General features: G+C 37.6%; 1 long non-coding RNA gene across 1 annotated transcript; it reads right to left on the bottom strand.

Moving 5' to 3' along the window:
• Nucleotides 1-289: 289 nt before the first annotated feature.
• Nucleotides 290-10,242, bottom strand: LOC114160638 (uncharacterized). The gene is made up of 3 exons (XR_003598817.1): nt 9,826-10,242; nt 9,183-9,250; nt 290-715 (listed from the first exon to the last, which is right to left on the bottom strand). It is a non-coding gene; the product is annotated as an uncharacterized LOC114160638 (long non-coding RNA).
• Between the last annotated feature and the right edge of the window lie 518 nt (nt 10,243-10,760).

Raw genomic sequence — 10,760 nt, 5'->3', positions numbered from 1 at the left:
TGTAGCCTTATAGCTATATACACACCACTGCTACTTATATGGCATGGTTTCTTTAATGTGAGTCTTATGCAATGACATTTTTTTTCATATTTTCCATACATTCAACTTGGTGAACTTTGTAACTTTAATAGATAGTTCTTGGCCTCTCATTTCCTCCTTTATTGTTTCCACACATCAGGAAACGGGAAGAACCCCTTTACAACTACATTTCATCAATCTAAATCTAAAGTTTGTCGCTTTAGAACCAGTTTTAATTGGTAGAAATTCACAAAAAAACAGCTTTTGAATGAGAATGAAGATTTAATTTAGTGCATTAATAGAAGAATTGACAACACAAACAAGTACAGTAGTGTGTACACCACCATCAGCCATGAAAGACCAGCATTTATATATGTAGAAGTGCAGATGAAGTTGTGCAGATAACTTCACTTTGTTGGCACCAAGTCTTCTCTGTGTGTCTTTTGCGTGAGTTAGTCCCCATGTGTGCATGGTAAGAGGCCCTTGTTATTATGGCCTGCTGCTTTTCAATGAAACAGCTGTGAGAGCCTCCAGTCAGCCTCCAAACACGGCTCAGGCTGCCTGGTAACTGCCCTCCTATTGGCCAACTTTCCGCCCCCTGCAACCAATCGCGTGAGCCACACGTTTAGGAAGCACATGGGGAGGAGGAAAAACACAACATAGGGGGGAGAGGACAGAAGAATGGTGAGAACGTTTCCTGTGAAAAAAAAAGAAAAGAAACACTTGAGAGCATACAGAGATTTTTGGATCACGTTTCCAGTAGAATTCAGGGTGGAGAGACTAATCACACTTGAAAGGTTGTAACTTTTATAGGCTTTTGAAATGTTTTCTTGTTTCTCAAATACTCTCTTTGGGAAGTTCTGTCTTGGTATTGACTTTTTATTTGACAAAGAAGAAGCAACAAAGAAAAGAAAACTACAAGTCAGGCATTGTTGGTTTGAAATGTAACTTTATTTAACAAACTTTTCTACATTTAACCAAAATAAAGAGGTAATTTACACAGTTGGAGAGTAGTAAGAAGTAACAATAAAATAAAATAAAAAACACTTTATGAGCTATTTCTTTGTATCCTTTTTGTGTTGTGAGTGACAACAGGACAGGGGTGGGCTTTGTGATGGAGGTTGTTAGCTTTACGTCTGGCAGGTTGAGACGTGCCACAGCTAAACCAGTGTTTCCAGGGCTTTATGTGGGCTTACTGGAGGACCTGAGTCGTGGCTCTTGGGCATAATAAGTGTTTGTTTTACAGTAGCTGTGACGCATGCAGTTGCTAGATGTGAAGTTGGCGAATTACGAGGGCTGTAATTTCCTTTCTCACCGGCTCACCTCTACCCATTCTCTGTGGGTGTCTGACAAACGGTAATACCGTGCATCTTATCTTGTATGAGTTTGGAAGGCAAGTAGGTGGGACCTTGTAATTACGACAGTGGCCTGCAGATCTTTGAGAGAGCTTCCGGCCCAAGCAGCTCCTCGCTCCCCTGGAGGTCACACTACCCACGAAACCCGAATGCGACTTCTCCAGAAAACAAGATGTGACGAGAGACAGAGTTGCAGATAAAGCGACGTGGGCTGTGTGATGTGGTGAGGAGGATGGCATTGAGTTGCACAGGTTGGCTTATTTGTGCAACATGTGCGAGTTCTCTTCTAATTATGAGCAGATGTAATCATACTTCAAACACATAAACAGTGCTGGCGGAGCTGCCTCCCAGAAAAGACAACAACACAGAGCTACGTTAATAGAGCGATTTACTGACACTGCGCGGTGATGGGTGCTTTTTGACTGATTGGATACCACAGCCACAAGTAGCAGCAACATGTGATGAAGTTGAGACAGTTTAGACAACTCAAATTACACATTAAATGATTGAGACTAAAATCATGTTCATGACGAATGTTTGTAATGGCAGCTTATATTATAGCTATACTGTAAAAATAATTTGTTGTTCATATTGTAAAAGAACAGGCAGCTATTTTTGCTAGAAAAAAACCTAAAAACACGACAAATATGCAGACAGTATCACAAAAAAAATCTGTTATTAAACAGTTTTAAAGTGAAAAATAGAGAAAGAAAAACAGAAAAATAAAAAAAATACCAACAACATTTGAGAGTACTTGAATCTAACCTCAAGTCAAAACAGATTCCACATGACAAGTATGCAAGTTCCTCTGTAAGGTTTTACAAATTTTCACTATAGTTTTTGCAAGTTTTCTTTTGTAAAAAATACAATAAATGCAGCAGAACACTTCTGAGAAATTAATATGATCATACATGCATGATCAACAGAAAAACTAATAAACAACCAGTGTGTTTTTACATATTGCTTTCTCCCCCCCACCCCCACTACTATTTACATCATTTAAAGACAAATGGACATTTTCTGGTGGTAACTTAAACCCCCAGACACTTAAGTTATCTTAAGATTGCTTTATGATGGTGGACTAGTAAACTACATGAAATGATAGCTTTACATTAAAGGGAATATTATTTTACAAGTCAACATGGGTAATCTTGAAAATTCATTTGAACTCTTTCTAAATAATTTTAACTTATTTATGACTTCAGTTAGGTGTCTTACTAAGTCATACTAAAATGCTCTCTGTGGCAGAGTGGACACGTGAAGCCACAGAACTGCACAACATCAACGTAAAAATGTTTTGCTTCTTGCTTGGATGCAAGAAATAAAGTCGATTTAACTGGCGATTAGAATTACCTTTGCTTTTCACTGTTTGGGATGTGCAACTGTTGAGCTGTTTTGAAATTTCTTTCTTTGCATCATACCAACAACAGGAAGCTTGCAGCTTATTTAGCATGCTGTCCTTCCACAAGGACACAATTCTGCAGCTGTCATTCACTCATATGAGCTGAGTATCTGTAAAAGGCCAGTTACTGTTGCCTGAGGCACCAAGAGGCTGTTACCCTGAAGTCACAACAGCTGCTGAAGAGAATCTCTGGCGCCCGGCCATTAGCAATAAAAACTTGTATTATGAAGGACACTGGATGTACAGGGTGACCAAGCAACTATAATATTTTGCTACTTTTTCTGTCCAAATGTCATGTTCTGTGTTTTCTGTGTGTTAATTTCGAGTTTTCGGTGTCTCTGTGTCTCCGTGTTGTCCTGTTCTCCCCTTGATTAGTTCCCAGGTGTTTCTCGTTCCCTGATTACCCCCAGTGTATTTAGTGTCACCTGTGTGTCTGTTCTTTGTCGGATCCTTGTCTTTGTTCGCGTCTATCTGTTCTGAGTCCTTCGTGTTGTCGGTTGGTTAAACGGTTGCTACTGGCGTCGAGCCCTGGCTCCTGCTCGGCCGTGCTGCCCGTTGTTTTGGACTGAGTTTCTTCAATTAAAAATTCATTATTCATCTTACCTGGGTCCACTGCGTCTGCCTCACCACCCTTCACCGAACCACTTCATGACACCAAATGAATATTTTTGTGATATTTGTTGATCGTGTCGCTGTTATAATTCCATATGTCTCAAGTTGGGTCGCTACATGTTGATGGAAAATACTGGATTGTGAAGCACAGACATAAATAATGGTTAGGATAGTAAACTGTACATCCAACAAGTAAAAAAAAAACTTAACTTGCAGAGCAACAAAACCACAGAAGATAGAGTAGATTTTTAGGCCACTGAAGCAAAGGACATCCATTTAACTTACATTCATCGTCCACACTGTCCGGGTAAAAAAAAACAAAATCTCATGAGGAGTCTACCCCAAACAAACCAATTGGATGGCAATGACATAAAACGCCTCCTACCCTGCATGGTGTCGTGTGTGTGAGAAAAGAGCTCCAATCTGCTTCCACTGTGCTGCCCAGACAATCCCAACATAATCCCTGGAGTCCAGTCCAGGATTATAGTGTCTGCTCCACCTCCCATCTCAGCCTTATAGAAATTAGTTGACTGTATATGAGCTAAAAGCCCAAGAGCTAACACCTCCATTCGGCAGCTTGCAACAAAACACCATTTTAAACGTCCTCGCATTTTCCTGGAAAAGCCGATGACGCCTAGCATTTCATCAGATTAGGTTCCCTGTGGTAGATTTCTAAACATCAGCTCCAAACAACTTTCCTTCCCAACATGTGGCAATTCTTTAAAACTGATTCTTTTTATATTTTTGATGATTCATTTGTTTCAAAACTTACAGCAAATCTATTTACATGGATGTGCTATGAAAGCAAGGGCTCGTTTGTAGTGATGGAGGTTCATTTGTTCTTTAAACTGTCGTAAACATATTATTTACAACCATCGTACACTCCTTATTGTTTCAGAGCTGTTTCATAATAACCCTGCACCAGGGTTAGTAACTCTGGATGTTTTGACCCACTTTGACAATAATTATGTTAAGTAGCTTTCCATAATCTCACTAAATCTGTTCAATGTTTGGTTTGGTTGGGGGTTTTAATCTGTCATACTTCATAAGAGCTGACTGACCCCAACCAGGATAAGAAGCAAGAACAATGGAAATATGGATAAAAAATAAATACATAAATAAATAAATAAGAGTCAAAACAAATGCCTGAGATTTGAGCATATTTATGTAGTATTTAACTGATAATGGAAATTAAATGTATTTATTAGGTACATGAGTGCAAAATGTACTTCTGGTGTAAAACAGAAGTAACAAAATTGAGAAAGGGAGGCAATGAGAGAGGACTACCCTTCTTTTCAACCACTAGTCACTGCAGGCCATAAGTGACTTGTGAAGTGAAACACACAAATACTATATGTGTACATATTGTGCTGCAAGTGTTGCAAATGATACCTTTCTCCAAATATAGTTGGACTGACGGCAACCATATGTTTTTCAGCAGCATATTTAAAAGCACACTGCCTAGAAGCATGACTCTAAACAGGAAATCTGGTCCATTTAGAGCTAGCCTTAATGACAGAAAAGAATGGGGGTTACAAATGTCAAGTGTAAATCTAAACACTTTTTCTGTCAAAATAATTTGCCACTTTGAGAGCATAAAAAGTAAAGCCAATCCTTTTCCTTTCTGGTATTTCTTAACAGCATTTCACCCAACTACCTTTTGGCATTCTTTCCTCTCATTAACAACCAGCCTGGGTCTGTGCAGCGTTGCTAAGGGTTTAGGGGTAGAGGTTTAGTGTAAGTGATCCAGATGACTGAGTGATTTACAATTTTGGTTAAAGATTCAGTGGTCTAGACACATTTCCCTGTGGCTTGAATAATTTATTTTTCCATTTTCTGAAATTCTGTAATTTTTGTAATTAGTGCAGTTTTTCAGAACAAGAGTTTGAAGAAGTTTAAGTACCGGCATCGTAGGCATGGATTTAGTTTTAACAGTTATAAAACTAATTATTTGAATTGTTGTTTTTCTGAGCTAGACCGAAAAGACATTATATGGCTGCAATTATTTCCCAAATTACATTTCTAATTTTTCTTAAAGGCTATTATGAAAGGTGTGGAGAAAATGAATAGATAAATGGGAGTAAATTAAAAATAGTATTTTGCAATTTGTGGATGTACTTCAAGAGCAACCATTTAATAAACCTACATTGTTTATGCAAATCAGTTATGTCTACAGCAAATGAAAAACTACTTTATGCGCCATTTACATGTGGAAGAGATAACCGAATAAAGAATCTCTGCTTGTTTGGAGAGGTGTGTCTGATGTCTGTGTGACATGGATGGTAAATATGAAGCAGAATGCATCAGTCCGGCTGGTTTTCTCAGCATGACATCAGGTAATATGGCCCTTAATTTTATTTTGCCTACAATGTCAACCACAAATGTTTTTTTGTGTGTGCATGTAATATGTGTTGAAAAAAAAAAAAACCTGTTAGAGGTTTCAAAAGGCTCAAATTTATCCAATGTTAATATTATGCCTAAAGTTAGTTGTCCAACTTATGCACACCAACTTTTCTCTTCTCAACTACACTTTGCTATACTGTGCAAGTTTATCAGAAAAAAAATCATATAGTATTAAATTCAAAATATTAATTCAAGGGTTTAACATTTTTAGTGCACGCTGTAGCCGTAATAACTATGAATGGTAAAAACTACCTTTCTAGATGTTCCTCTGACTTGAATTCATGGAATCCAAAACCCACAATTAATTAAATCCTACATTTAATCCTAACAACGACAAAAAAAACATTTAGAGTAAATAAGATTGGGACTTGTTGTATGTCAGGCCAACCATACAACTACAAAGATGTAACTTTTTGCATCTTTCTATACTCTGTGAAGATGTGAAGCAGATTGAAGTGATTTTTTTAGTTAGTCAGTCTCATAAATTTCACAGCTGGGTGGGTACAGGTCAGTCATCTCTAGTTTATCACTTCACTTGTGCGGGAACACACAATATCTCCTTTTCAGACCTAATGCAATCAGTGTTCCAGTTTTGTTCAGGAACATTTAGTTACATTGGAGAAAGATGTCACTTGTGTTCATCGGGTCCTCTACACTCTGTTAATTTTGTATATGTGTGTGTGTGTGAAAATGCTAGTCTTTGTATATTTGTGTAACCCATTTAGGCATGATTTTATTACTGTGTTCATCCCAGACACCGCTGCCTACTTCCTACACAGCTGAATACTGATAGAGTCACAGGCCTAAATTGAATTTACTTGCTTAGATTCCTCCTTAAAAGCTGCGTAATGTATTTTCAGAATGTACTGAGCGGGGCAAAACCCACAAAATATGATCCAAGAATAAAGAATCCAAATGAGAAATGCTCATGTGGGTTATTTAAAACCACTTTAGTTATTTGCACAAGACCTGTAGTGGGTGAGCTTATTTTTTGCTTGTGTTCTTTTGTTTTCAACAATATAATCAAGTTGTTCTTGTATATTTTAGTTTCCTAAGTCATTGTAGTTTTTGTTGTTTTTTTGCGGCGCTCTGGTAAAAATAAGACCCTGGTTCTACACTCGGCTTTGGATTCTCGGCTATTGAGAAACGATTGGTTGCTGGAGGCATGGACTTTGTTGAAGGTTTAAATTTCCCATGCTATGAAGCTTACCCAAAGTTGTGTGCGCTGTAAGCAACCACCCCCACTACAAAGAAAGAAGTGATGAGTTAAAATGGGCGGCTGTTGATGTTAATTCAATACGAAATCAATGTCATCATTCACAACCCCTTCTGATGCTGATGTCTATTTATTTCTCATTTTGTACTATTCATTTCTTTATCTTTGTATATTATGTATATACACATAACCTGCATCTTAATTCGAGTCGAGCAAATCTCAATCTCGTTGTAATCTGTTGATGACAATGACAAATAAATCTTATCTTATCTATATTTGCTGATTGGCCCAGTTAAAATTCAACCACAAGATATTGAGCTAATTGGGAAAAATCCCAGACGGGAAGAAAGGTGGATGAAAATCATTGCGCAGGAAGGTAATGCCAGAGTTAATCACATGATGATTGGAGCTAAAACAGTGCTTTTCAATTCTTACTAATAGAAATATTTAATAATCTGTTTTTGTCCACTTCACAATTCTACACTGCTATGCGGGGTCTATCAAAAAAATACACACATAGAATACAAACTGAAATTTGTGGTTGTAATATAAACTAAATGTTTTAGAGATGTGAATAATTTTTGAAAGGTACTCTTCGTGATAGTATAGCTGTTTTGTGTCTGAGATCCTTACGCTGCTGCAAAATTTAAGTTCCCAATTCGTAAAGTATTCACCTTTTACATCAGTGCTTTCATAATTTCTCCTAGCAAACAGGTGTACCCAGCACTTCAGGTACTGACGGAACAGCGTCGCAAACTGACGGCTGCCATTTATCTCACAGGTGGGAGGTTTAGATCTAAATAGTGCATGTACTATAGGATCCTCTGAAGCTTTTATGTCACAGCCCCTTTCTCTCTGTTTCTATCTTAAGTCCTTCTGGTTGACTTGCCTCTGCATAGATGTATGCAGAACTAAAAGGACAGAATGCGGCTTTAGCTTCGCTTCCTGTCACATCTGTGGTATGTTTTCCAAAAGCATCTGCAGAAGGACTTGTTGCTTCTGAGTGAGTGGGTTGCTTTGTGATAGCACCTGTATTGGAGTAGATTTAACACAGTGGATTTTAAATGTTTACACACCTTGGTTGAAAGAGTAACTTTTTGAGATTAGAGCAATTAGCAAACGATATATATTTCAAACCTTTTTTCATCTTTAATGTGACATTGATGCTGTATGATTATAATGATCACAAATCAATGAGAAGGAAATAAAAACAAAGCTACAATACCATATTTTTATAAGTGTGCACAACCTTGGACAAATACCTTTTGATCAAATTTCAACAATTAGTCTTCTTGACAACGCAATTGTTGAATTATATGACTTGAAAGAAAATTCTGTCCTGAAATTAGTGAAATTGTTTCTGTTAGGTAAATCTAAAAGGTGAAGACTGTAGATTGGATGTGTGGTTGTCATGGAAAGCAAAGGATTGGGGATCATAGTGATCAAAATCAACAATAGCATAAAAATGTTGGAATGGATTAGTCAAAGTCCAAGGCTAAATTTGTCCTCTTTGAGGTCACATAAAGAAGGATGTGGAAGATGTAAGAATCTGATGGATTTGGAGAACATTTGTGAATTAGAGTGGGGAAAGATTACTAATCTGTTAAAGATATAATGCTGTGCTGAGGGAGGAGCATACTTATGCAACTGGGTTATTGCAGCTTTTTATTTGATTAATATATGTTCCCTTTACCATATTTATTTGGGTAAACATTTAAGTGATGCATATTTGTGGGCATATTTGTCTGATTCTTAACAGAAGCTGTGTGGGCTGAAGAGACTGGGGGTCTGCTGAGGGCAGGACACATGCACAAACCCACGTGTTGAACACGCAATGACAAACAAACAGACCCACACAGACATGCGTATGTAATTTATCTAATTGGATAAGAAGTTATTTGGGTGGGTGGGGCATGAAAAGTTGCTTCATGAAGACATACTGAGTGATCTGAAGTCCAAACAACAAGAAGTTCTTATGGAGCCGAGCTGATAACGACACATCCCTGCAGTAGATTGACTTGCTCTCGGTTCAACTGTTGTCAAAACGCATCCTCAGTCTGTCATTGCAGGCGGTTTCCGAACTCCACTGAGTAAACTCTTTCATTCTGTCAGTAAATATTTTATACTGCGGGAAGATGAGCATGTGATGAGTAAAGTCTTACATAAACACGTTTACCTGCTGTGAAGGATCTCAGGTTTTCAAACTGCATCTCACAAAGGAAGAGTAAAATGAAGGAATGAATGCTGAAAAGAGAAATAATACTGTATCTTTGGCAAAAGTCTAAAAAAAATGCAGAGAAAGTAGAGTCATTTATTTATCAGGAAAACTAAGTTAAACAAATACAAATTGCAATTAAAAAGAAAAAATGTTGGTGCCCAGTTTTGACATATTTGTTAAAGCTTTTTGCTCAATGAAGATCCATAATTGCCTTCTATAAAAATGTTTTCAGACATTTCCTCTTTGAACCTTCCTACAAAACACACATTCATCATGAGAGAACATATACAGTAGATGTATAAAAACATCAGAAAACCCGGGGACCAATGCGCCTGTCATCACAGACTTTCACATTGCAATAAGGATTTTCTATCTTAATGGATGCACAAACACAAGCACATATTGTTCTGAAGAAAAAAAAAGATTATTTCCCAACTTATGTTTGCGCCAGTCCAAGTTTTATTTTATTCCTAAGTATCCACACAAATACATTTACATGTTTGACTGTTGTGTACAACATTTACTTGGAGCAGAATGGTATAACCAATATACAAATATCCAAATATAATGTAAGAAATGTTGTCATGGCGAAGACATTTACATGTTATGCATTTGTAGTAAATAAAATGTTATGCCTGGTCAGTGTACATCACTGCAGGATAAAATGAAATCCAAGTGAAGCTGAAGTTTGGTATCGGAGGAAGATTCCAGAGGTTCCCATGGATGGATTGGGTGGCTGCCTTCGTCTAGCAGGAACTGATTAGATAACGTCACAAGCATCACTGGCAACTGTGTCCAAGATAACATTGTGAACTCTCTATGGTGACGATGATATGAATAAAGAAAATGATTGTAGTCATTGGCTGTCACCGCTCTGCCTCCAATCTCTGCTCAGATATTGTGAAAGTGGGTTAGGGCAGTATTTACTGGAACATGCTCCTCCTTCTGCTTTTCTAATATTCACATACACTGCTTGTCAGCGCTCAAGGATCTTCTGTTTATGTGCCAGGGATCTCATATTTCCGAAGATAATGCTGACAAAGGCCCACACTCCATTTTGGTCTTGACCAAGAACTGTAATGTCTGTTTTTTTTTAGATATTTTGACTTTTCTATTGGGAAATAGTTGATCTCAACTTTATTTCACCATAACAGCCACAAATTACTATTACAGTTGTTTCACACACCCTGTGAAAGGGTGTATGTGTATTTTCATTACATACACATACACAGTGTCAAACATGAATTATATGCCATGAAGTTCTGAAGTCCAACGGGAGTCCAGTTTTATGTTCGATCTGTTGTAAGCAGGTGAGAAGTCGGTGAATGAGCACAAAGTCATGTTTACTTTGGATAGGCTGTTGGGCCTCTAAAATGCATCAATAATTACCCAGAAAAACACGGAAAGGAAAATTTGTCTTTGTTATATCAGTCATTCTTAGCTGTTGAACCTCCTACTGACCTATCAACTTTGATCTCGAATACGTATCCAAAGCAGTGGCAGATTTCTAAACTAATTTGCTTTGATCTTGTGTAT

The sequence above is a fragment of the Xiphophorus couchianus genome, chromosome 17 (assembly GCF_001444195.1).
Source record: "Xiphophorus couchianus chromosome 17, X_couchianus-1.0, whole genome shotgun sequence".
Lineage (NCBI taxonomy): Eukaryota > Metazoa > Chordata > Actinopteri > Cyprinodontiformes > Poeciliidae > Xiphophorus > Xiphophorus couchianus.
The sequence above is the reverse complement of the archived record's forward strand: the minus strand, read 5'-3'. Positions and strand labels throughout refer to the sequence as shown.